This window comes from Clupea harengus, chromosome 8 (genome assembly GCF_900700415.2).
Source record: "Clupea harengus chromosome 8, Ch_v2.0.2, whole genome shotgun sequence".
Taxonomy (NCBI): domain Eukaryota; kingdom Metazoa; phylum Chordata; class Actinopteri; order Clupeiformes; family Clupeidae; genus Clupea; species Clupea harengus.
The window spans coordinates 9,699,899-9,724,934 of NC_045159.1; the positions used below are offsets into that span (position 1 = coordinate 9,699,899).

The following is a 25,036-nucleotide window of genomic DNA, read 5'->3' on the forward strand; positions in this document are numbered from 1 at the left end:
TTTAGCCCTGTGGTTAGTGGGCCCATCATTCTCATGTTCACAGCTAAGCCTAAGGCAGACCAACTACATTAGTACTGTAGAGAACGTTTCGGAGTGGGGTTCTGTGGTGGAGGTGGTGTGTGTGTATGTGTGTGTTTGTGTGTGTGAGAGAGAGAGAGATAGACAGAGAGAACAAATGAGGCCAGTGATTTATCAAAGCACATTGCATTGCTTAACAGAAGATGAAGGTTTTAAGACAAAAGTCTAAAAGTACATGTACATGGCATTCTTTCCTCCGTGTTTTTATGTTATTGACTTGTTTGGCTGCGAATGAAATTCAGCAACAAAGTCACCACATAGACCTTTTTAGCTGACTCATGCATGATAATTTGGACTGCAGTTGCATCAGCCTACATAGAGAAAACTTTTTTAGGAGAACGATAAAGTGTTTCTGAGCTATAAGATGCAGTATTATAGATGTATAAATGTGTAAATGTATTTGTATATTGCACATGCATACATGTTCTTTACATATTATTTGGATGCGGTTTCATGGAGGTGTGCACCACCTCATAGTTGATCTAGTTGAAGATAACCAAAAAGGGGGCTGTTAATTGGGACCTCAGGCTCTGAAGGCCCTACTGTGTCTTCCTTGTGATCTCGTGTCCATTATGCTCTCCATCACGGCGGCACTCAGTCTAGGCTCACGGGGCCAGATGGGCTTTTGCCACTTTTGGATGAGACTCAATGTCTGGAGACATCCTGTCAAATTTCATTCATCATTTACTTAGAAATCTGTCACTGACAAGGCCACACCCTTGGGATTACAACCAAACTCAACTAGAGAACTATTGCACTGCATTGCCCCCATCACCACAATGCTTTTGACCTACACTAACACACTTTGGTTTCTAAGGTTCACTGTCTAAGCTTTCCTATTCACCTATTCATATTCCTTAACCAAAAGCTGGTATAGCTGTGCCTCATATCTGTTAGTTCTGTGGGATTACACCTAAGCAAAACTTCTCAACTTCATATGTTCATGGCAGACTATAACACCATAGTAATTAGGGCTGAACGATTTGGGAAAATAATCTAATTGCGATTTTTTCCCCAAATATTGCCATTGCGATTTAATATGCGATTTTTTTATTTTATCCAAAAAATCCCAACAAATCGTAATGAATGATTTAAATATGACCAACACAATATTAGATACATTTAGTGTAAACTATTATTTCCCACATTTTACATTTTTATTTAACTGCTCATTACAGAATCAAGAACAACAAATTGGTGGCTTTGCCACTGTGCATTTAAGTAATTTAAACAAAGTCATTGTAAGAATAAACACAAGGCATGCACTTTTTAAACACTGTGTGCAAAATGTACCATCTTAAGAAAAAAAAAAATTATAATTTTTTTTTTTTTTTTTTTTAGACCACGTTTTTAATCGCGTACGTTGCGGTAAGAAAATCGCGTTCTATCATATCGCGATTAAATCGCAAATGCAATTAATCGTTCAGCCCTAATAGTAATAAGCTCCCAATATGCTAATAACCTAAACAGCAGCTTTATGAATGAGCTTTATTTACCATCCCACAGGGGAAGCTATGTGTTACACAGTTATCACCCAGTTGTATGAATGGTCTGGCATGGTTAGTGATTAGTAGTCAATCTACTATATACTGCTAGTCCAGCTCTGCTCAAGGCAGTCTTTTCTGTAGCCAACCTCTCTAAGATGGCTTCCTTGTTGGGAGCATTTCAAAAGCGCCTCAGCAAACATCAGGTCTGGCTCTCTCATATTTATTAGCTTTCTGCTGGACGAACCTAGTCCTTCCTGGATCCTCTCTACCACCACACACTCTCCTAGAGGACGCAATGAGGCGTGGAACTTCCATCCTCTCTCTCACTCTCTCCTCCTCTCTCATTCTCTCCTCCTCTCTCACTCTCTCTCTTCCTCTCTCTCTCCTCCTCTCTCACTCTCTCTCTTCCTCTCTCACTCTCTCTTCCTCTCTCACTCTCTCTCTTTCTGACTTTGAACCCTGTCACATATTCATGACATTCTGTGAGGACAGATTACTTATTCACAAGGAACTTCATAAATCATGGTTTGGATGATGCAAGGGTGGGCCTGTCACCACAGAGCCATTGTGGAAATTTCAGAGTGCACAATTCACATTTCAATCCTGATGGGACGCCCGGCACCACTCACTCACAGAGAGAGAGAGAGACTACGAATTCACAATCAGCATTCCATACAGCAGACTGCTGTGCTGAGTAGAAGCTTCCATAATCTCCACACGATGCACCACAACAGCAAACATTTGTTCAGTGATAAAGTGGATGTAATAGTCCCTGACAATGCACATCACACAGTCAACTTCCTACTTGGCTATTTGCTTGCTTTACTTTGGTTTCATCTCCGTCTATTTTCAGGCAGCAGAGTTTTATTCACGTTTACTTTCTTTGGGAAAAACGTTTTAGAACATCATCAAGTTACATTTCTTACGCTATAAGGTTTTCCAGAGTTTTGTTCTTTAGCTGTTTTTGTTTTGTGTGTCAAAGTTAAATTCACAGTTCATGGATGTAACTTTTTAGGACTTGCTTCCTGATGGAGAGACGTAACAGATAAATGGGACTTTGATGAAGGTGAGGCAGTCAGGCAATAACTGAACACTGAAGTGAGGCCTCAGCTGGAATCTGTATGGCATTTTCTCAGGGCAAGAAGACTGACGACGTCTCATGTGACAGCTTGTAAGCCCAGATCTGCCTCCAAGAGATGCCTTCTAAAAAACATCCTGTTCCAGACAAACGCCTGGCTAGCATTAGTCTGTACTTGCATCCACACCAGACAGAAAAAAAAGAGAGAAACAAAGAAATCATGTCAGTCAGGACAGAACGAAGGAGCATTTGACGAAGAAGAAATTAGTCAGAGGTGTCAACAGAAAATAAATCATTTGTGACAAATAAAAGAGGTTAGCGACAATGTTGTGAAACATGGCCATGGGTATACGTCTTCATCCCTTCATTAACTTTCATAAAAATGAACACTCCTCGCTCCCAGCTCCGTCGACATGCTCAAAATAGCTCCCACATTGTAAATAATACATTTGGAAGAGAGAAAAGGGGGAAAAAGCAACACTGTCTCTGGTCTCACTCATCTGTTTTCTCTTTTTTTCCTCTTTTCCTCCCCTTTTTCTCTCCCTCATGGAGCATATATCTCTCTGTCTGCACTCTCCTGGCTTTGAGCCGAGGGTGGGCTGCTGGGTCATGTGAGAGAGAGAAGGCGAGCGAGAGACACTGACTGACACGTGAGAGAGAGAGAGAGAGAGAGAGCGAGAGACACTGACTGACACAGCCCCTGTTAACTCCAGGGGGAGTGGGCCAGGCCTGTTTGTGTTTACATACGCTTCCCGTCCCGCCTCTGCACTTGCAGCTCAGGGCCCCTTTCAAAGCCTTCTCATTACGAACGCAAACAGTGTTTATCTCGAAGCCCCACCGTCCAAATGAAGAGGGCCTTTCCCCAATTAACTGAATGGTTGACTCATATAGGACTGGGTGTAGAGATGAGTTGATTCCATTCTGGTTTGGTATCAGAGGCACAGTGATTGCATGGTTCATTGGAAGGTGACTGAGAATGCTGTTTCATGTTCGTCCGTCAACATTCTGAGGTTCAATCACAGGGCACCACGCCTGGAGAACTCTATAGTCCTTATTTAGCAACTTGACATTTGAGACATGGATATGTATAGCATAGGGATAGGTATGTGTTGCCATGGAATCTTGTTCAGCTTGGGCATATGTTGATCCCAATGCCTTATCATTCATGTAAATCTGTGCATCTTACAGAAATGTATAACAGTTTCCAAACACCATCTTTCTGTCACAAACAAGATGAGAAATCTCTACGCTAAGGGGCTATCATAGGCAGCTCCAGGTCTAACAAAACATTCTAAAGGAGACTGTGATCTGACCATGACAACGTTCAAAACTGCAGTAAATAGCGCTAACCATTGCACACTAAATTGATGAAATATTCTTCTGGAATATGTTTGAAAGTAGATAAGGATATCAGGAAATTCTCTACCAGCACCATTATCTCAAAATGATTGTCCCAGCCTGAAAGCAGTGAGCTTGTCCTGAGAGAATTCATGGCATCAATGCGGTATTACTGCCCACTAAAGTTGACAAACACCTAAGCACTCCCGACAGGTTTTTAAGTCCAAGCTGCCTTATGGCAGAGCCAGGCATTTATCAGAGACTTTTTGCTGGCTGCAATCAATGTGCCTGACATTTAAGGGGACGTAATGCACTGTACTGCCAGAGGAGTGTGTATGATGTGAGTGTGTGTGTGTGTGTGTGTGTGTGTTGGATGAAGGCATTGTTGGGTTTGACAGGACATATACGACCTTGTGAACGCTCCATCTCCTCATATTTCTGTGTCTCATGCTGTTTGGCACCTCCAGCTCTTGATGGGCGGCTCTTGGGGAGGATCGACTCAGTGAGGTGAGTGTGAGCATATTGGCTTGTGGGTATCACAGCACGGCTTGAGAAGTGTGTTGTGGGAAATAGGGGGGGCTTGACTGCGGGCGGCAGGGCTTTCTGCTCAGCTGAATTAGAAAATGAGCCTTGCAGTGGTTGGGTTGAGGGTGAGGAGGGGTTGGAAGGGCGTGTGAGTTGGAGGGGGTGGGGACAGAGGGGGTGGGGACACTGGCTGTCACTCAGGTGGTGCTATGTGTTTCTGTGGAGGAGACTATCTCACAGAGACTCTTGACCTCTTAATTTGTATCAATCTGACAGAGCAATTACAGCTAAACACAAAGGCAGAATGGATACAAGCACACTGACACAATTAAGGCAGCACAGACCTGACATGGCACAGCACAGCGATAAACTCTTCCATTTCTCCTGTTCTGGAAGCACTATTCAGTGTTGTCTGTCTCAGCCAACCAAATACAACATCTTGTAAGTTGGCTCATATAAACACATAACTGTGGTCATTACCCTTGTAGTAAAACCAATTACAAGCATATTTCTGCCGGACGAAGATTCTCAGAATTCATGGCTAGTAGAACCACTTATTATATCCTACTTGTGTTTCCAAAGCACATTCGACACAACCTGTTCAGCGTATTTGAACATCTTGTCTTTCGTCGGAGCCTAAACCACAGCTTATGGAGGTTTCATAATTAGGTACGTTAATTTGCCTAATGACAGGATGCACTCTTCCATGTCCTCAGCTAAAACACAGGGAAGGCTTTGAGATGAGAATGAGCCACAGTGCAGAGAGCAGTATAGAGAATAGAGGAGGGTAACTATGATCATCGCATCTTATCCTCTTACTCAGAGGAGTACCAGTAGCAGTAAAGATTAAATGACGGTTGCTTGCATGCACCTTCCACACAAGCACGCACACAGTGTCACACACACACACGTACATATACACAGACACACACACAACTGTAGCTGTTTTGTGGTTGTAGCATCTCCCATGTGTAGCATCTTGCCACTCTCCGCGAGACTGACTGGCTCCTTTCAAATCCATTAACGTATCTAACATTCATCATCATTACTGCAATAATGGTCTCATAGCACTCGGAGAGAATGTCTCTCTCTCTCTCCGATTCTCTCTGCCCATTTTTCTGTCTGTCTTTTTCCTCACAACCTTTCAGAGAATTTAAGGTGAGGAATCTGGAGAATCAGATAGAGAGACTCAGAGCACGTACGTGGGAAGAACTGAGACAAAAAAAAAAAAGAAAAACAATCCTAAATTAACACCGTATCAGTCTTGAAAAGGGTTTGAAGAGCCCATGGGTAATGCCCAACCTTAACACGTGTCAGATTACAGCTCTGAAATGTTGAGCTGGTCCTGAAGGCTGGTTTATGCACAGCTGCAGCCACGGAGCTTCCGGAAGGTTCTGAATGCTCCATGGACCGCCTGTGATGCAAACCTCCTACTTCAGTAGGGTTTCAGAAAAATAACCGAGAAGACCTAAGGAGAAAAGAAAGGGAGATGCAGTTTATAGTTAAAGTAAAAGATTATAGGAGTCGTAGTGCAGCAACAGCGGGCGATGTCAGTGTCCCACATCCCGAACAGGACTAGTGCCCACGGGGACCCAGGCTCGTGTCTGACCTGAGGTCAGTTCCCAAGCCCACTCCCCATCTCTCTCTCCCACTCACGCCCTGTCTGATCTTCACTATCCTATAAAAGATAAAAACAACAAAAAAAAAAACTTAAAGAGAAGTAAAATGTCTCTCAATTTTCTCTTTATTTTCATTTGAAATGCCACTCTATTCTAATTCACAGTCCTCTGCTAAATGTAGGCAAATTGGGGGGAAAATGCAAACATGTGAAACAAAAGGATGTACCAAATGACTTATTTTAGGAGTTACTTAAATATGGGACTTTTGTAACTCTGCATTATGACATTACCTCTGACTGGTCAATTTGTTCTAAGTGTCTCTGAGTTTTGTTTGTTTTGAGAGTTGTTGTTGTCTCATCACTTCAGAGTTGCACCTAACTTCAAAACTAGGTTAATGTAATTTTTAGAGGCACTTTAGCATATACGCGAGGAGTGCCATGATGGATTGAAAAATAAAGTGCGCTTTGCAGGTCCCGTTATTGCTTTTCAAAGTCTGCAGGCATCTCTCACGCTGCTCCCTCTTAGGCTCTGCATAAACCCACACAGCCTCGCCCTCAGTCTCATTAATAGAGAGCGCGCTACTGTGATTGAGCGCATTCAGGTCCACACAAATCCTTTACATGGCTTGAGTGAAATGTGGCAACATGTGAAGTAAGCTGTGTGTTAAAAAGCACACAGTTTTAACATAGCATGCATAAGCAGCAGCAGCATCTGATAGTTTTGTAAGCTCTCGTTGTGATTATTTGAAGGACAATAGCTCAACGCGTGTCAAATCCCACGCACACACACACTTTGCATGTTGTTTCAGACTACCAGTATAAAGCTGTCACATCCTGCGCTCTACTGTGCTCATTCAGATGTGGCTGCACGCGCTTAAGATTGCGACGGCGTGGCAGAGCACGTGAGCGTCACGGCTGGAGCGGACCGGCGCGATGGCACAGTGGCACGCACGCACGCGGCGGAGACTGGTAGAAGTCGGGGGCCCCCTTGATTATTTCTCCTTTAATTATCTGGCACTGCTCTGTGATAAATGGGCTCTAAAATTAGAGTCTTTTCACCCCGTTGGTCTCTCTTGAATCTGTCTCCCGCCGACAGGGCTGAGAAAGAGGTGGTGTGGTGACAAGAAGGGGCCATTAACGGCCATCTTTACATGTCAGATCTCTTTTAGACTTTTGAATATTGCAGATACTGCAAATGGAACTTGCTGAGTGTGATCATGGCCTGGATGAGCTCCAAAGTTAACGTTTGCGGTTTCATCAAATGCAAAAACTAAAAGAGTTTTGGTCTGCCTTTGCATATCCAGTGTCCATCTCCCAACATCATTTACATAACACAGAGCCCATAATGAGGTCTATGGGGCTGTTTCAGCAGTATGCCAGACAGAGGCTGCTCATCAGGACAGGATATCAGTAAAGTTAGGAACACAGATGATTGTGTTTCAGCCAAAGTGCTCACTTGCACATCAGTAACAGGCAGAGAGCGAGAGGGAAGAGAAATGGAAAGAGAGAGTGAATGAGAGAGGAAAGAGAGAAGGAGTGAGTGAAAGAGGGAACAGAAGAGAGAGAAAGGAAGACGGAGAGAAAGAGAGAGGGAGAGAGGAGAGACGGTGAAAGAGAGAGAGAGTGAAAGAGTGAGAGAGAGAGGAGAAAGAGAGAGAGAGAGTAGAGAGAGAGGACAGGGAAAAAGAGAGTGTTCAGCTGCTCTGAGCTACACTCTACAGCCATAATCACCTTGTAATCATGTGTTGACCAACCAAGGGGCTTAAGGATCACTCATGGCAATGCAGTCTGAGATCGCCGGGAGGGAGCCAGCCTTTCAAATGTATCACAAGCCTCAGCTGGGAGACAGGAATGAGCTTAGTTCCAGCAGAGCGCAAAGGATTTGTGTCTAACCCTCCAGAATCTCTCTGTATTGATTATGAGATTTTGCAGTTTCTTTCCAAAATACATGTTTTATGTTGCTTGTATCCAACAGCAAAACATCAAATGTAGACCAATATCATACCACTGAGCAGCTCTTTTGTTTTATTAAATTTCTTTCTGGGTTCTGCCCTTGGTCAGCCAATTAAGCTCAGGAATGTTTCTCCACAAAGAGTTCGGAACTGAAGATTCATTTTTTCCATAAGAATCTTTAGTACAAGCCTCAGGAAATGGCTCAGATCAAACTTGTTTCCATACCAAAGACTTCTACTGAAAAGGAGTGCTTTGTGGTGAACCACAGTTGAAATATCCACTTTTTTTCCCTAGGAGAGTAGCCGCACTGTTACTAATGGCTTCATGCTCTACCCCTAGAGACTCTGCAGTCATCCAGTGGGGAAACATCCCCATTAACCTCAAACAATCCACTCTACTGATAATCTTCCTGGAATCACATGCAGTATCTTCATCCACATTTTCTATGGAAGAAACTGGTACTAGTGCCCATGACTGGACATAGCGAGTGACATGCAGAAGACAGATGAAGAAGGGCTGAGGAAGCTGAAGAAACAGGTAGACAAGACGAAGATTGAGAGGAAGAGAAAAGGGAAGTTGAGAACACATTAAATGAGGGTGAGCTCTTTGTTGCGGAGTGATTTGGCTGTGCAGTTGTCTCCAAGCATTAGACAAGACCTCTGATGTCCCTCCTTTCTCTCTTCAAAGCCAGCCAAGCAGGATGAGGTGTGGGGGATGTGTGTTCCTCTCGCTCTATATGTATGTGTGTGTGTGTGTTTGGAAAATGTGTACCTGTGTGTGTGTGTGTGTGTGTTTGGAAAATATGTACCTGTGTGTGTGTGTGTGTGTGTGTGTGTGTGTGTGTGTGTGTGTGTGTGTTTGTGTATGAGTCTGTGCACATTGCTTTGCAAGGCTGTCGACAGGAAATTAAAATTATGAAAAGCCCTTGCTGGTGTGTGTGTGTGCGCATGTGTGTGTGTGTGCATGTGTGTGTGTGCGCATGTGTGTCTGTGCCTCTGTTTCTGCCTGTGTGTGTGTGTGTGTGTGTGTGTGTGTGTGTGTGTGTCTGTGCCTCTGTTTCTGTCTGTGTGTGTGTATGTGTGTGTGTGTGTGTGTGTGTGTGTGTGCATGTGTAAAAGCTTATCACCTTCCTCCGTCCAACCTTCTTGATGCAGGGGGCTGCAGTGAAGCTAATTCAGTTAGCAGCTGTTTCATCGGCAGAGAAGCATAGCCATGAATTCTTCCTTTGTGCCTGAGTGCACGCAGAAAAAGAAATATGTCCCACTGACGGCCTTCCCCCCTCTCTCTCCATCTCTCTCCCTCCCTCCCTTCCTCTCTGCCTCCTTTACTCCCTCGCTCCCCTTTTCTGAAACCTGGCTGTGCTTTGATGTCTTGCAGGCTCAGTGGAAAACTTTGTCATGTCTCGAAAGGCTTTGAGCATGATTGGTCGTGGGAAAGGCGCGTTTGAAGAACGAGCGTGAACTTCAGTAATGGCACGTGGGAGGAGAGGAGGTGATGTCAATGATCGCCGGCTCAGAAACAGAATTGAAGATGTGCCTGGCGTTCAACTTCAGCGAGGATGGTTGCTCTACAGAGAGGCTGCAGTCAATAACGTGTCAGACTTTTTAATGCCGCTTTTGGGCTAGTAGGGGCTGGTGAACCTCCAAACTCACTTACACACACACACACACACAAACACACACACTACAGACACTCACACACACATGTGCAAAGATGCAGCACATATACACATGCGCACACACTCACACTCCTTGTACAAAATGCATAGAGATACAGCACACACACACACACACATACATGCAGACAGGCAGGGACTTGGAGAGGTTCATAGAGAAGGCTGCAATGCTTTTTCACACCTTCTTCATCATCTCCCCGCCTGTTCCCTGCTGCACTCGTGTCTGCAGGGCTCCTGTGCTTCAGCTGGACTCCCCCCTCCCCTTTAAACTGTGTGGGGCAGGAAATGAAGAGACTACTAAGTATTAGCAGATTTGGTGCAGCGGTGATTCAATTTTGTTTGTCAATTTTGTCTTAAAGATGCTTGAGTCAATGTAATTGCTTTGTCTTTGCCTTGGACATGTAAACCTTAGCATATGAAAAGCAGATCATTTGAGAACTTGTGTGTCTGTGTGAGTATGTGTGTGTGTGTGTGTGTGTGTGTGTGTGTGTGTGTGTGTGTGTGTGTGTGTGTGTGTGTGTGTGTGTGTGTGTGTGTGTGAGTGTGTGTGCCTGTGTATGTGTGTCTGTTTGTAGCATTGTTCAGAGTTCATAGCACCCTGTGTATTTGATAGGAGCACATACTGTAGGAAAGGCTTCCCAGTGTTTGCAAGGGTAGACTGTGAGCTAACAAAAACCCTCAAACCATTTAAATGAAACACTTCAAATGCAATTAATAAAAAAACTGATGGAAGTTGGGAGAAAATTCTGTTATCTCCACAGATTAATAGAAATAGATTCAGGACCATTATCCAACAAAGAATGCGTGTGTAGTTGTGTCCCCGTAACAAGTGGAGGAACAAGGTGTTAACTCAACTAAATTCATGGGCTCAATTCTCAAGGAGCAAAACACCTAAAAACTGTAAACCTGTGCTATAAGTGTATGTCTGCGTAAAAAAGCCTCAGTTAAATTAATAGTTGTAAAGCGTATGTTGTTTCTCAGTTGCTACCATGTAATTACAATGCACTGTCATGGCAACTGTAACAGCACACAACAATGTCTTTGGGCAGGGAGGAGGTGTGAATACTTTGCTGCTGGGCTGGTGACACATTTCCTATCCACCAGAGGTACGTGCAACGTTATTAAATATTAAATGAGACACGAGGAAAGGTTGTGCTGACTGGATTAGTTTCCCTCTTCATCTCGGGCTGTTGGTTTACAGTAACACACTGCATCTCCTTCCTGATGGTGTGTGGCAATGAGAACAGCCTGCCTCCAAAAACCACAAACAGGCTCTGGGTTTTTGACGGCTGGGCTGTAAGGCAAACTGACAGGTCCTACAAAGCAAGAAAATTGAATGTCAATCATACCGGTGCCACGGTGATGTCTCGCGATGAACCCGAAATCGCCCCTGAAAAAGATCAACTAGTGGGTGGCATGCTGTTCCCAAAACACACCCGTCTTGCACTTCCACTTTCAAACTCGTCTAAAGATAAGTTGTAATTGAGCTTGATGCTCTTTCTGGAAATTAATTGAATTGCCAGAGTAAATTAAGCCTGTGACCATATTTAAAGTGATGGCTGCCCTTAATAGTGGTGGTGCTGCTTCTGACAAAGAGTCTTTGTCAGGGCTCATGGCAGAAGAAAGAAGATATGTGTAAAGTGAGGGTAACCGTAACCGTTACTAAAGTAAAGGTTATGTGTGTGTGTGCGTGTGTGTGCGCGTGCGTGTGTGCGTGCGTGCGTGCTTGCGTCCTTATGGCTATGTGTGTGTGTGTGTGTGTGTGTGTGTGTGTGTCATAAGAGAAGACAACGTTTCAGTGGACACAAGCAGACAGAGTAATGACAGCTAGCCCATCAACACATTCATACGGCTAATGTGCTAAGCACCAGAATACAGTGATCCATTAGAGGCTGTCTGTTCAAGTTATTCACCTAATTATAGTCAAGCATTTTGTGAATTTTTTTCCCAAGGACATCGCTGACAACCAACAAACCCACTGATGAAGAGAACATCTTAGGTAAATGCTTTATTTCTTGGCCATCTCTTGTTTGGTCCTCTCTCTCTGGGGCTCCAAGAAGACATATTACTCAGACTCCAGAGTAGAACTTCCCACAAGGCCTTTCAGTTTCACAGGCAAACATCAAAGAGAACAAAAACATCCTGAAATCACATGAAAGGGTTTTGTGTTCTCAGACAAATTGCGAGGCCAAATTCTCAACATGCATCCTTCCTTACGGGACCTTGTTAAGGCACAGACGTAAGAGCTAGGGACGTGGGTCACATACTCTGAAAATGGAGAAATCAAATCCCTCATAAAAATGGACCCAGGAAGCCTTCACTACACCAGCAGAGACTTCACCAATGCTCTCAGGATCATAAACTCCAAAACCGATCGATGGGAAGACGACGGTCAGAGCAGAACTGCACCTAAAATAAATATGTGTTTTTATGAGGATGTGTCAACAAAGTCAAGCACTGGGTTTAGCCAGTCCCCCCCCCCCCCCCCCCCCCACGCCCTCGGCCCATGTGCCAACTGCAGCTCTCTTCAGAGATTTAGAACAGCTTCGAAGAATGAGAACCTGCATGGGGAGTGGACCGAGACGACGGCCAAACTGTCCCCTTCACGGTCAGACAGCTGTATATTGGGACAAGAACACAAAAGGTGAACGGGACCCTGCAGAAAGGTACTGCTACTTAAACACTGCAAAATACAGCTAGTCAAAAATGTGTGTGGTGGGAAAATGGTGAGATAATAAGAAGACGTCCCTCCTGAGTGAATTACAATATTACGCACAATTACAGTGGCAATAACTACTGATATTTTCATACCGTATAAATCAAGCGAGAGCAATAATAAGTCATTGCCTGAGTAATAGAGTTCAAATGAAGACATAACTCCTCATTAAATTAAGGTTTCCTTTTTGTGAAAAAAATGTTCCGTGCCTGGTGGGCTGGCGAGTATAATGACTGGCATACCACTGTTCAAAGCCACCTTCCCCGTCTCCTGCTCCTTGTAAGAACTACACAATCCCCATCATTTAAATGCAGGAGGCATTTGTGTGAACTTGCACAATATTATAAAACCCCTTAAGGCATGACATAGTTTTAGTATGTAGGAAATGGTAATCCATATTAAAACAAGAAATAGTTGTTTTAGGGACTGAATGTTTTTTAATAGAACTGCCAGTGCTTTATAAGTTAAAATATTTGTCAATATTTTATGTGATAACATAATTTCAGTTTACTTAGAGGCGTTTATGTAATGAAACCACTGTCATTAATCAGCATTTGCAGGCAGAATCTGCATGTATACCCTTCTCTAAGAAATGGCTGATTTCTGCAGGAATACTCTTGAAGCATTCATTTATTTCTGACCTAGCAACAAATTGTGTACATTTGTAAAATCGTTAACATTTCCCTTTGAGCATGACTGTTCCCTGATACCTTTCCACAAAGAAAGGTGCAAACTGCGGCTTTGGGGCTCTGCTGCTGGAATGTTTCAGACCCCCATATCTCTCTCTGTCACACACACACACACACACACACACACACACACACACACACAATCACACACACACAAACACACACACATACACGCACACACACACAATCACACACAACTCTATTTTTCATGCCTTGTGGTATGACCTCTTGTAAAGAAACTAGGCTGAGTGATCTCAGCGACTAGGTCCTCTTTTATGTGAAAGATCACTTTAGCCAGACTTGGCTTATATTGGAAAGCCCATCTTCCTTTAGCTGGCCTAGGAGGACCAAACGTGGCCTGAGATGTCTGGTTTATCTGGCTTATCTGATAACTGCTCTGGTCCTTAGTTTCCACAAATACACAGAGAGAGAGAGAGAGAAAGAGAGAGAGAGAGAGAGAGAGAGAGAGAGAGAGAGGATAGAATACAGATGAGTACAAGACAGAGAGGTTCCGTGTAAATACCTTGTTGTTATGTTACATTTTGATAGATTTCACATCAAACAAATGGAATGTATTAAATTCGTGTTTGGAGTTTGAAAAAGCAGTATTATGCATAATATTAACAATTGTTTAAAGTGCACACATGTCTGCAGCCAGTCAAAAGAGTCTGGCATTGGTCAGAACATAATAATTAATATTTATTGGATATATGTTGGCATTGATATAATCCACTGGTTTAATGTCTGCACAGTATTAAGCATTGTTGCATAAATAATAGTAAAGACATGGCCATGAGGACACACACTCACACACACACACACACACACACACACACACACACACACACACACACACACACACACACACACACACACACATAGCCATAAGGACATCTCTAGAACATCAAAATTCACAGGCTTAAAGTATGAACAGTGAGAAAGGAAGCTAAGGGTATCATTTTTGTTAGCTAGCTAAAAAAATAAACACTATTGCTGGCTATCGCAACTAAATAAGTTAAAGCATACTTACATTTGCAAATTCGGCTTTGAAATGTTTCATACTGTATAATTGATACCGTGAAGGCTATTTGTTTACCAATTATGCCTAAGCTACATGGTGTGAAACGTTAGCTAGCCTTCTAAAATGAATGAAAACATCGTCATGGCCAGAGTGCCCATATTTAATATGTTTCATACGGTAGCCTACTCCAGATGTTGTAGCCTACCAGGATACTGTTATTGAACACCTGCACCTGTGAACCTCTCTCACAACTCTCACACACAACAGACACTAAATAGCAAGTCTAGCTAACTGTCTGAAACGGAATTATACATGCCTGAATGATACATACACGCAGAGGATCAATTTGATTTAATTCAAAACAATTACCAAGGTCCAGACCTCCGTGACCTCAAAGCTTTCCATACCTGAAATAAACCAAGAGATAGAAGAGAATAGAGAGGGCAGGAGAGAAAGGAAAGAGAAGTAATAAACTCTGACATTTCACCACTAGACGAAATATATTGCTACCATCACCTCTGCAGGCAGCCTAGCACTTGTTGGGGAATCTGTGAGAAAGCATCCATTTGAATTAACAGCCCACCCACTGCGAAGGATCATCATTCACCACTTAATGGCTTCAAGATGAACATCCCTGTGCCGAGCTGTGCTGTTCTCAGAGTGGTGAGAGAGGGGGACGTGCTAGGCTACCTGCCATCAGTCTGGGGTGTGAGGAGATGTGAGGCGATGGATGCTGTGCGCGCGCTCACACACAGACACACACGCACGACCCCAACTGTTTGACACCTCTGCACGCCTACACACACCCAGAGTGAGTGGGCGCACTTGGGCACAAATGAACACACTCATACATAGACATTCAGACACGGCAGCACACTCACAAAGACACAAATGCGCGACCACATACACACACACACACACACACACACACACACACACACAGCCTTTTCCAGTTTGCAACTAATAGTGACAATCTCAGAACCTTTACCCAGTCTCTGGGGACTTCCAGGATTGAGAGCAAACGAGTGACTAAGACAGACAGGCAGGAAGAGAGAGAGATAGAGGGAGGGAGAGAGAAAGAGAGAGATCGACCGCACTCTAAAGGTGTTAGTATTTCATTATTGAGTCTCGAACAGGGCCAAGACACAACGCCATCACATCTTCCATCTACTCCACAAAGTGCCTCTTTCCACCAGGGATCACTGAGCCTCAGTCCGCCTCCTGAGCTCTCCCACTCACCACAGAGCAGTCAACACCTGCAGTGTCATTCACATGTAAATGAGGCACCTAAAAAAAGAAGGGTCCTGTCTCTCCATGTTGAAGTTGTATTTAATCTATTCAAATGCAGCTCATTAAAATCCTCTAGTTCCTTTCATGTCTCAACACCGACAGTCCCGAAAAAGCAGGTGCACAGGTATAATCCAGATGTCTACAAGGACGTGGGGTGGGCACAGAATTACCGCAGCAAAAAGTAGTTCTGACCAATTGTGTATTTTTACATTTAAAAATTTAAGACAGAGGCAGTTCAAGAAATATTGACATAAAGACATATTTAACTTAATGTGTCATGGTTAGAAGTAAAAAACAGTCTCTCCAATGTTTCTGAAGAGGCCTCAGGCCCTGGCTGGCAACGAGCAGCGAGCTAAGTCTGTCGCGCATGAACTAAAGCTATCGTGTAGCATGTGTGAGCCTTGCATTAACCCACCCATGATTGCGCTTAGGAGCTTGCTCATGGTATTAAATGAGCAAAATATTTGTTTTATTAAATTAGCTTTAGTTCATGCGTGGCAGACTTTGCTTGTTGCTCGTCAATGACATATGGTCCCAGAGTGTACAAGATGTCCAAAGACAATAGACAATCACTGGAGAGAAGAAAGGTGAAGAGGCTTGTGTAAATCTTAAGTAATGTCTACCATCCTTTGTGATATAAAAACCAGAGAGAAAAAGCACAAAGATTGTTGTCAATGTGAGATTGCAAAGTCATCTCAGTATCTTTTCTTGTATTCTCTTCTTGTATCTGACAATCTGGTGAATGAGAAGTGTTTGTGCGAAGTCTGATGTATGTGTGTGTGTGTGTGTATGTGTGTGTGTGTGTGTGTGTGTGTGTGTGTGTATGCTGCTGTAAGTGTTTACATCGCAAGAACAATAGAAAAATGAGAAAGCATTTAATAAATGTGGTGAAAGCATTTTTCAAAACAGCATTCCTCTGTGACAAATACCGCTTTGAGAATGTACAATGAGAATGGAGGAAGCGTGCAGACTAAAAGAGTGTCCTTCAATACTGTGTGTAGGCAGAATGCCAACGTAATGGGCAGAATGCCAACGTAATGGGCAGACCTAAAAATCGGAATGCACCTCCACCGCCATAACAAATCTATGACACGCCTCTCCGGCCCAGGATTGATGCACGCGTCTGGGAGTTTAACCAGAGCTGACACTTTAGTATGGCACGTTAATCACCGGATCTGAGCTCATATCGACATGCCAGACAGCTAGCTCGCAATATGCTGACGTTCCGTTAGCATCACCGAAAGCAGTGGGATGATTAAAGGGCTACGTCTGGCACTAAAATGTCAGGCCTAGACGTCATGTAATTGGCTCCAATGAGATCCGAGAGGTGATGGATTTTGATAATTGTCTGTTCTATTCTTTATGTCTGTGCGCCGTGTGCCATCTTGCATACTAACAATGGAGGCCTCCATTAGGGGGACTCGGCAGATAGTCCTCACAATTACCCGTGTGCCTCCAAGGCATGTTGATCAGTGCAAACATTTACACAATTAAGAGTTTTTTACCCACAGGCCAACAGGGGGAGTGCAACTCTGCTGATGTTGCTGCTGGCTTTTTATCCCCACCCACTTTTCCAATGTTGTTGTAACACTTAAATGCACACATACCGGAAATATATACACAAATGGACGCTTACACACACACACACACACACACACACACACACACACACACACAAAACGATCTTCAAAAAAAGATCTTCAGGGTAAAGTATGACGAGAAATAGGGGATATTCCTCCTTTTTGATGGCCTGAGAGCTCTTTGAAATTTGACTTTCATTAGCTGATGATTGCAAACTGCCAGAGTGACAAACGTGGTTCAGTGGACACCGGAGGGACTTGGGTCATCATCAGTCAGGCCCGGATTTGGAATTATCCTTGAGAAACTTGTGCTCTTGCTAAAGGTCTGTGGGGAGTAGATTGTGCTTGCAAATCACATCATGCAGTGCAAAAAGATGTGTGCATATTGCACCATTACAATGAATTTACAGTATATGCAGAGTGTACCGTTTTAACCCGGAGACAGGAGGCGGGACTCACAGCTTAGTTTACATTAAGGTTCCCTCAACGGAAATGTCTTTACACAAGCATTAACATGGGCAAGCCACATTATTATCTTATTCATTAATAAAGCATGCCTAAAAATGAGGGAGTGAGTCTTTTGTTCACATGTCTTCCACAAGAACCTCTTCATTAAAATTATTCAAAGCATTGGTGAACAGACATTTACTTATAACATTAACATTCAGTCCTATTCCTTGCTATGACAAATGTGTTATTCGACTTTAATATAAAGAATGAACCACAAATGTTGTGTGAATTTAAAGTATATATTTGTTCATTACTCAAGTTTAAGCATTACAATAGAGCACCCCATAAAGAACCATAAACCACACTTAAAGGTTCCTATTGCACCATTTAATGGGTATGGGTTTAGAAGTCTCCCTAGATTGGGACTGTGTGTACGTGGTTTCATTTGCCAAGATCAAACAGTCTTTAAAAAATATTGACTTTTTGTTGCGCTTCCATTTGGAAAAGACCTCTTTAGGGATTATTTGCTATTGCTATCATTTGCTGTGCTACTAAATATTGAATGAATAATATCAATACTGCATCCATTTAGAGAATAATACATGAAACAAACAGTATCCTTTGCCAATATTCAATTTACTTAGCACAACAATTCTCCTGAAACAGTTTGATTGGTAATACTGATTCAGCAAAGCCACGTTGAAAATGTTCATTAAAGTAGACAAAGCTAATTCCCCATCTAACACAATTTACACAGTAGTTTTTTAAGGGAAATCTGGCTCAGCCTCCTTGCCCCAGTTTTCCAGTCATAAAAACAAAATGTGGCCTTTTGTGCTGTAACAAAGTTGGCTCGAATGTGACGTGCGGCTGAAAAATGGCCCCTAGGAGGATGTCCCCATATCGAGGTCTTAATCGACTAGACTTAAGGGAGCAAACACAGCAGCCCTTTACAGAGACCGCAGCTGCATTGCAGCAAAAATGACCACCAGCCACAACAAAACAAACCCTTATAATGGAAGGCTTCAAACATCAGATCATTAGACAGCAGACTTCCTTTGTTCACTTGCTTGTGCTGCTTTTCGACAGTTTCAAACAGAGCTCCAGCTCCAAATTTACCGTGCCAGCAGGTGAGCATGTTTGTTAGGCAAGGTCTCTGAAACGCCTTGTAGGGATCGTGCAGGAGTCTCTGAGCAGGCGGGAGGCAAGCAGGGTCAGTGCATTCACCCCCACTTATACCCAACTAAAAAGGAGGACAGGTGGTGGTCAGGGAGGAGGAGGAGGAGGAGGAGGAAGAGTACTATGCATACATAGTGCCCCCCGGACGTCTGTATAGAACGCCATTAAGTGAACTGTGATTTGTGGTCTTATACTTCATTGGGTTGAATGTAAAGCTTTGCTCTCAAATCCCCAGAATGTGATTAACATGGACTGGTAAAACTGGACGGCTCACTTCCACTGCACTCTACTTCATCATATCTTGATAGTTTTGCCCATCAGAGTGTTTCACCAGACTGTACGGTGCTCATGAAAAAAATGAATGGGGCACCCTGTCATTGACTCCCTGTAGCAAGGTGAGTTGAATGTGCCTCAGCTGTCAAGTGCACTCGGTCACACACACTTATATTTTTGACAGATTTCCAAGGATGCCTCATATCTGTCCCCATTCAGAGTCCTGGGCTGCTGCCGCTGCTTTCAAAAATGCCCTACCAGAAGTTTAAATTTGAACATGGGTAACAGTGGTATTTTGCGAGAGTGGGTTTCAGAGACTGAATGGGTGGGTCCCTGAAGAAAAATAATTTGCTCAAGGTGTGATTTCAGGCGCAACCTGCAGGTTAGGTGAATACAGCCTCAGTTGTGATTACCATGACATTATGCTGGGGATTGTGGAAAGTATTCAGTATGAGCAATTGATAGCCTCATGCAGAAGCATGTCCTTAAAGTGTTGTTACAATTATCAGGTATGCGACTATTGTCAGATGACCATTTGGTACTTTTGTCAGCTGGCCATTTAGTGGAATTTAATTCTGAAAACGTGTGAAAAGCCTGCCATTAGAAAGGTATGTAAATCATTCCCCAAAGAAGTGATACATGTACAAGCAGTTCTTTCCCTTTTTATTACCTTTGGCAATTACATACATTGGCTTAGATAGCCTTTTCAGAAACCCAATTTAAAAAAGCAACATTGCCTTTCAATTATATCATTTCATCAGCCATGCTTGCACTGGCTGTTCAGCCATCAGCAGAGCATGGTTAGAACAATGCAACATCACCCAATCTTACCACATTACACAAGGGCCAGACATGGTGCACAAATGGTCAGGTCCACAGGATGCAAGAGCATTGGTCCCTGGATCTTGACCCTGTTGTGATCACCATACCATGTCAGCAACCAGCTGCTTTATGGTAGAGCCTGGTAGCCTGCCTGACCAAACTCAAGATCGGCATACAACGCCTGTCATCCATTACCAGGACACTGCATTAAACCCTCTGTCCCATGGATCACAGCTATGCTTCTGCTCACTGCATTAAACCCTCTGTCCCATGGATCACAGCTATGCTTCTGCTCACTGCATTAAACCCTCTGTCCCATGGATCACAGCTATGCCTCTGCTCCTTCCCTCAGAAAACAACCCCTTCAGGTTGCCAAACTCAAGGGCAAAAAGAACCACACCCGCCCATCGAGAGGGGTGTCGTCATGTCAGCTTTATGTTTAAAAAAATGTTCTTCTGTGTTCAGCCTTTTCCTCCTCTTCTCAAAGCTCAAATGTGCTCCATGATATGAAAAGAAAAGCAGGTACTGGTAGTGTGACCTTGCAGATTTTATTCATTTAATTGTTGGCCAAGTAATGAAAACCAAACAAGCAAGGACTTATCTAATAAAAACTAGGCTAATAGGCTGAAGGGCTAATCAGAATCAGAATCAGAATCAGAATCAGAATCAGGTTTTATTGGCCAAGTAAGTTTGCACAAACAAGGAATTTGACTTGGTAAAGTGACTCTCAGTGTGCTTACACAAAATATACAACACAATACAATACAATGCAATACAAACAAACAAACAGTGCAACAGTGCAATGGGCTAAGGAGTTTAAAAAAGTATGTACAAGGCGGAATGGCTATATACAGTAGCTGTGAAATGTTGCACAACAGTAGTGCAAAGAAGAAGTGGAGAGTGCGAGAAGTGCAGGGATAAATATATAAATATAAATATATATGCTACAGTGGGTTAGTTGTTCAGTAGTGAGACGGCGAGGGGGAAGAAACTGTTTTTGTGTCTGGAGGTTTATGTGATCTAGGTCTGAATTGTATCTATTTTTCATCTGACTATGTGCAATAAAACTATTGTTTTACTATATTCTGCACTAATTCTTTTTCCATTTACAATTTGTGTGGATGAAATCTTACTGTCACATCCACATTAGTGCAAAAGTGCAAAACCCAAATAGTCTCAAACTAGCTTATAAACAACAGCCTGGGGGAATTTGGCCGTTTCGGTTGGGTTACCGCTGCCAAACCAGGGCGCCCAGTTATTTCTTATTGATACTTTTGCCAGCTTCCTCTGTTTCTGTTTTTGTTTATCTGATTAGTTTATTTATGGCTTACCTCTGGGATGTGCTGTGCTAACTTTTGACATATTTTTTTTTCTTATAGCCTTGCACTCTGCACTCTACATTTGGCTTTACATTCAATAAAGCATATTTCCAGGCACTGGGGAAAATGCCAATTTCTGCCTGGTGCCCTCACCTTATTTTGAAGAGCCTCTCTCTGTAATCCTGCGCTGTAAATAGACCCTGACGAGTGGCTCCCTCACACACCAGGCAGTGGGGAGCATGTTTTTTTTCTTCCCGGCACGCAGGCAGCCTCCCTCCCCACGGCCTCGTAGACCATCTCTGCAGCATTTCTCTGCTCCGCTGCCCGCGCAGATCTACAGCAGGTGGTCTAATGGTGTGTCTTTTCACACAAACAGGCACGGTAAGGACAGCCTATGCATCGGCTCAGAGGTGCTGTAGAGAAGCAACCGCAGAGAGATGCTGTGGAATCTGCAGAGAGGTCTGCGAATGCGGTCGACATATGGCAGAAATGGGCTTGATTTTCTAGGCTGTGAGAATGTCCCGTCTTTGTGTGTTTCCACACAATTATGTTAATTCCAGTGTCTGCATCATTTAGACATTTTCTAGAGACCTGCTTTGAAATGACACAAAAAGTAAAGACATTCCTTCCATGAACTGTAAATGCAGGACTGAACATCTTCAACTAATATAACACTCTTAGATATCTCTATTCAACTTCATTCCTAAAGGTATGGGAGGAACTCTTAGTGACTTGCTAGATATTGTTTATATTATATGCTACATTTGCTATTGGAATGCATCTGAAGCTAATTCTAAAAAAAGCTAATAATGCAAGCAGCCATCCCACAGTCCTGCAGCTGTTGCCATCAGACCTTTGTATGGAACATTTACATAAAATGTATGTTAATGCAGTAAGGTTGCCAGTTGTGTGATGCACAGCATGGGAAGTTAGTATATTACAGTGCAAGGACTTCCAGTTTTATTCAGTTCACTTCTTACACATTAATCACACTTGATTTGATGCTAATTTGAGCAATTATGACTTTTTCAGAGGTTTCTCTGTATTAGAATCTGGCTTACATTTCAACCTTATTGACCCCATTTTATATAATCTAACCATCAGGCACAATTAAGCCATTTATCAGTAATAGATGTCTATTAAAATTAATTCAGAATCACAAATCATGACAAGATGTGGGTAGGGTTAGGGTTGAGGTAGATTTTAAGTTTTGGAGTAGTCACGTGTGGACATTTGTCCTTATAAAGCCTCTGATCAATTATTAACTGAAGTACTTAACAGGAATTAACTTGTACTTGAAGACATGTTATAGGAGGACTTCCTTAATTCTGCAGTATACTGGTGTTATCATGGAGTCTTATGAGAAACTAAACCTCATAAAATGTCTTGCAGAAACGAAACATCATAATATGTCTTGCACAGCTAGACGTGAAAGGTTTGAATGGGGTAACTTCATGGTTGTGTTTATCTGGATAACAGAAATGATGTCTTAACATTCAATCTCCCACAGGTATCACAGTGGATATTCCATAGGAGACCATATCCCTTCACCCCCTCCTGCGGCGAGAGCAAGCATAGAGAGCCTTTGACTGCTTAGAGTGGTGCAGTGGCCCTGTGAGTGTGTAGCTGTTTGACCCCAACCCTGCCCCTCCTCATCTCTCTGTGCCTCTTCCTATCTGTGATCCCATCTTCTCCACTCCCAATATTTATCTTTCCCTGTCCTTCTTGATATCCATCTTTCTTTTTTTCAGACTTGTTCTCTCTCTCACACACCCCCCCACCCCCCACCCCATCATCTCTCTCTTTCGCATCCTCACTTTCTCCCCCTCTCCATCTCCCTCTTTCTCTTGCATTATGTAGCATGCGGTGTGGGTCCCCTGCTCCGCCTTCTTGATACGCTGGATCAGGGAGCAGCTGGACCTAGCAGGAGCCGGCGCTGGGGCTGTCACTCTGCATCTCCCCGCAGCCCAATCAGCTGTGTCAGCGAGATGACCCATCCCCGTCCCCGTCCCTCTCCCTCACCCCCACGCCACCAGCCCTCACCCAGTCCCTCAGCCCCGCCAGGGAGCACCTCGTCAGGGGACTGAGTCTTACATCCGGCTGCTGCACGTCCCCATGGTGGTAGCAAGGAGGCTGCCCGCTATTCGTAGTTTTAGGGTGGGGTGGAGGGGGAAGGGGGGGTCGGTGTGTCACACAGATGTGCCTCCAACCCCATCTGCCAGGGCCCATTAGGTGGTGCGTTTGTAACGTTACGGGGCAGCTAATAATATTCTCCGCCACACATGAATAATCACTGCCACACAACAAAAAGGAGGGGATGGGTGTGCGCACCAAGATGGAATGGTACCCCTGCTCATCATTTAAGGTAAATATCTAGGCCATCACCAGGATTGGGGCCATGGCAGGGTTTTTTTTTTTCTTGAGGGTAAGAAACGGTTATGTGCCCAAAAGCAGAAGAAAAAAATTAGCCATAGCTATGCCATGATTTACCTTTCTTTACTTCCTCTATCTCTCTCCTTACCTCTCTCTCTCTCTCTCTCTCTCTCTTTCTCTCTCTCTCTCCGTCTCCTCTCCCTCTCTCACTCATGCCTATGCATTGAGTCCTCCACCTGTCACCACCAGTGATTGATTATCAATCACTCTAACCATGCGACAAATTGGTAAATAAATTTGCCTGCAGGGGATAGCACCCGAAGCAGCCAGCCAGCCAGCCAGCCAGCCAGCCAGCCAGCCAGTAAGACGGGGCAGTGAAGCCTATAAACAGCAAATGGTGCGCGCTGCCAAGGGTGCTCCACGGGGCAGACCGGCTGAGAGCGGCACAAAAACAACACCACGCCTTTCAACTGGCCCCAGCAGGGACTCGCCAGCCACCTACGTACGTACTCACGGCTACTTTGTGCCAGAGGCGTTTTGGCCTCTGTCACATGCAGAGGAAAAAGTACTGTTAATAGTTAGAGGTGCCTTGCTTTGCTTTGCAATGCTCTTTACAGGATATTTAAATTATGAAAAACCCTTGCTGGTGTGTGTGGGTGTGTGTCTGTGCATCTGTTTCTACCTGTGTGTGTGTGTGTGTGTGTATGTGTGTGTTTGTGTGTGTGTGTGTGTGTGTGTGTGTGTGTGTAACATGTGACATGGGACAACATGACGTAAGGTTTGTGGTTTTTGATCTAGTTGTTTCATTACAAAATGCCAGGTACCACAGGCACATGCAATGGCCTCTCAATTCTTTGTCATGGTAAAGCTTTATCAGAACATTGCAGCCAAGTGCAAATAATATAAACTGGTAGACAGGTTGCAATTCAGTGTATTAGGGTGATCAGAAAATGATCCTTGGGCTTCAGTACTGTTTGATTATGAAACTGTGTCTCATGAACATGCAGTCTGCATAAAAGATGCATGCCTTTTGCCTCTGTAGAATACTTTAATGACAGGAACACAACGTTTGAAAAGGGCTTTGCCAAAAAAGACTACCCACCGCCCTAATAATATGACTGCTCTCCCATGAGGATAAATTACTTAGCACTCTTTGATCCAAGTGCTGGGGACACAGCCTCAAACAAGCACAGCTTCCACTTATTTCGCACAATTGGCATGGGTGGAAAACGCTCGCCAAACTGCCAATATTCCCATTCAGCTAATACTGCCTTTTTTGAAATGGCAAAAGAAATGCGCTGGCAGCGCCCTCAGCTCCACGCCCACAGGAAGCATCAGATGAATGTGAGGAAGTCTCATTTGTGATGACACCTATAATAGTCTTGCCACAGAAGGTACTAGTGTGTGGCCATTCTCCGAAGCCTTTGGCAGTGTCTGTGCACCAGAGGCACACCATTTCAAGCTGTCAGTGGTGAGTGGGTGGTGTTTTGTTGCATCATAAAAAAAACGTTATGAGAGCCATTACTGGGGCCCATCATCTCTTGCTGCTTCACAATGATTGCTGTTGGGATAGGT

The 25,036-nt window shown here is 43.7% G+C and overlaps 1 protein-coding gene across 1 annotated transcript in view; it reads right to left on the reverse strand.

Annotated features, from left to right (window-relative positions):
- kctd16b (potassium channel tetramerization domain containing 16b) overlaps nucleotides 1-25,036 on the reverse strand; it is a 47,821-nt gene that overhangs the window by 20,295 nt on the left and 2,490 nt on the right. The gene's annotated exons all lie outside the window — the stretch shown is intronic.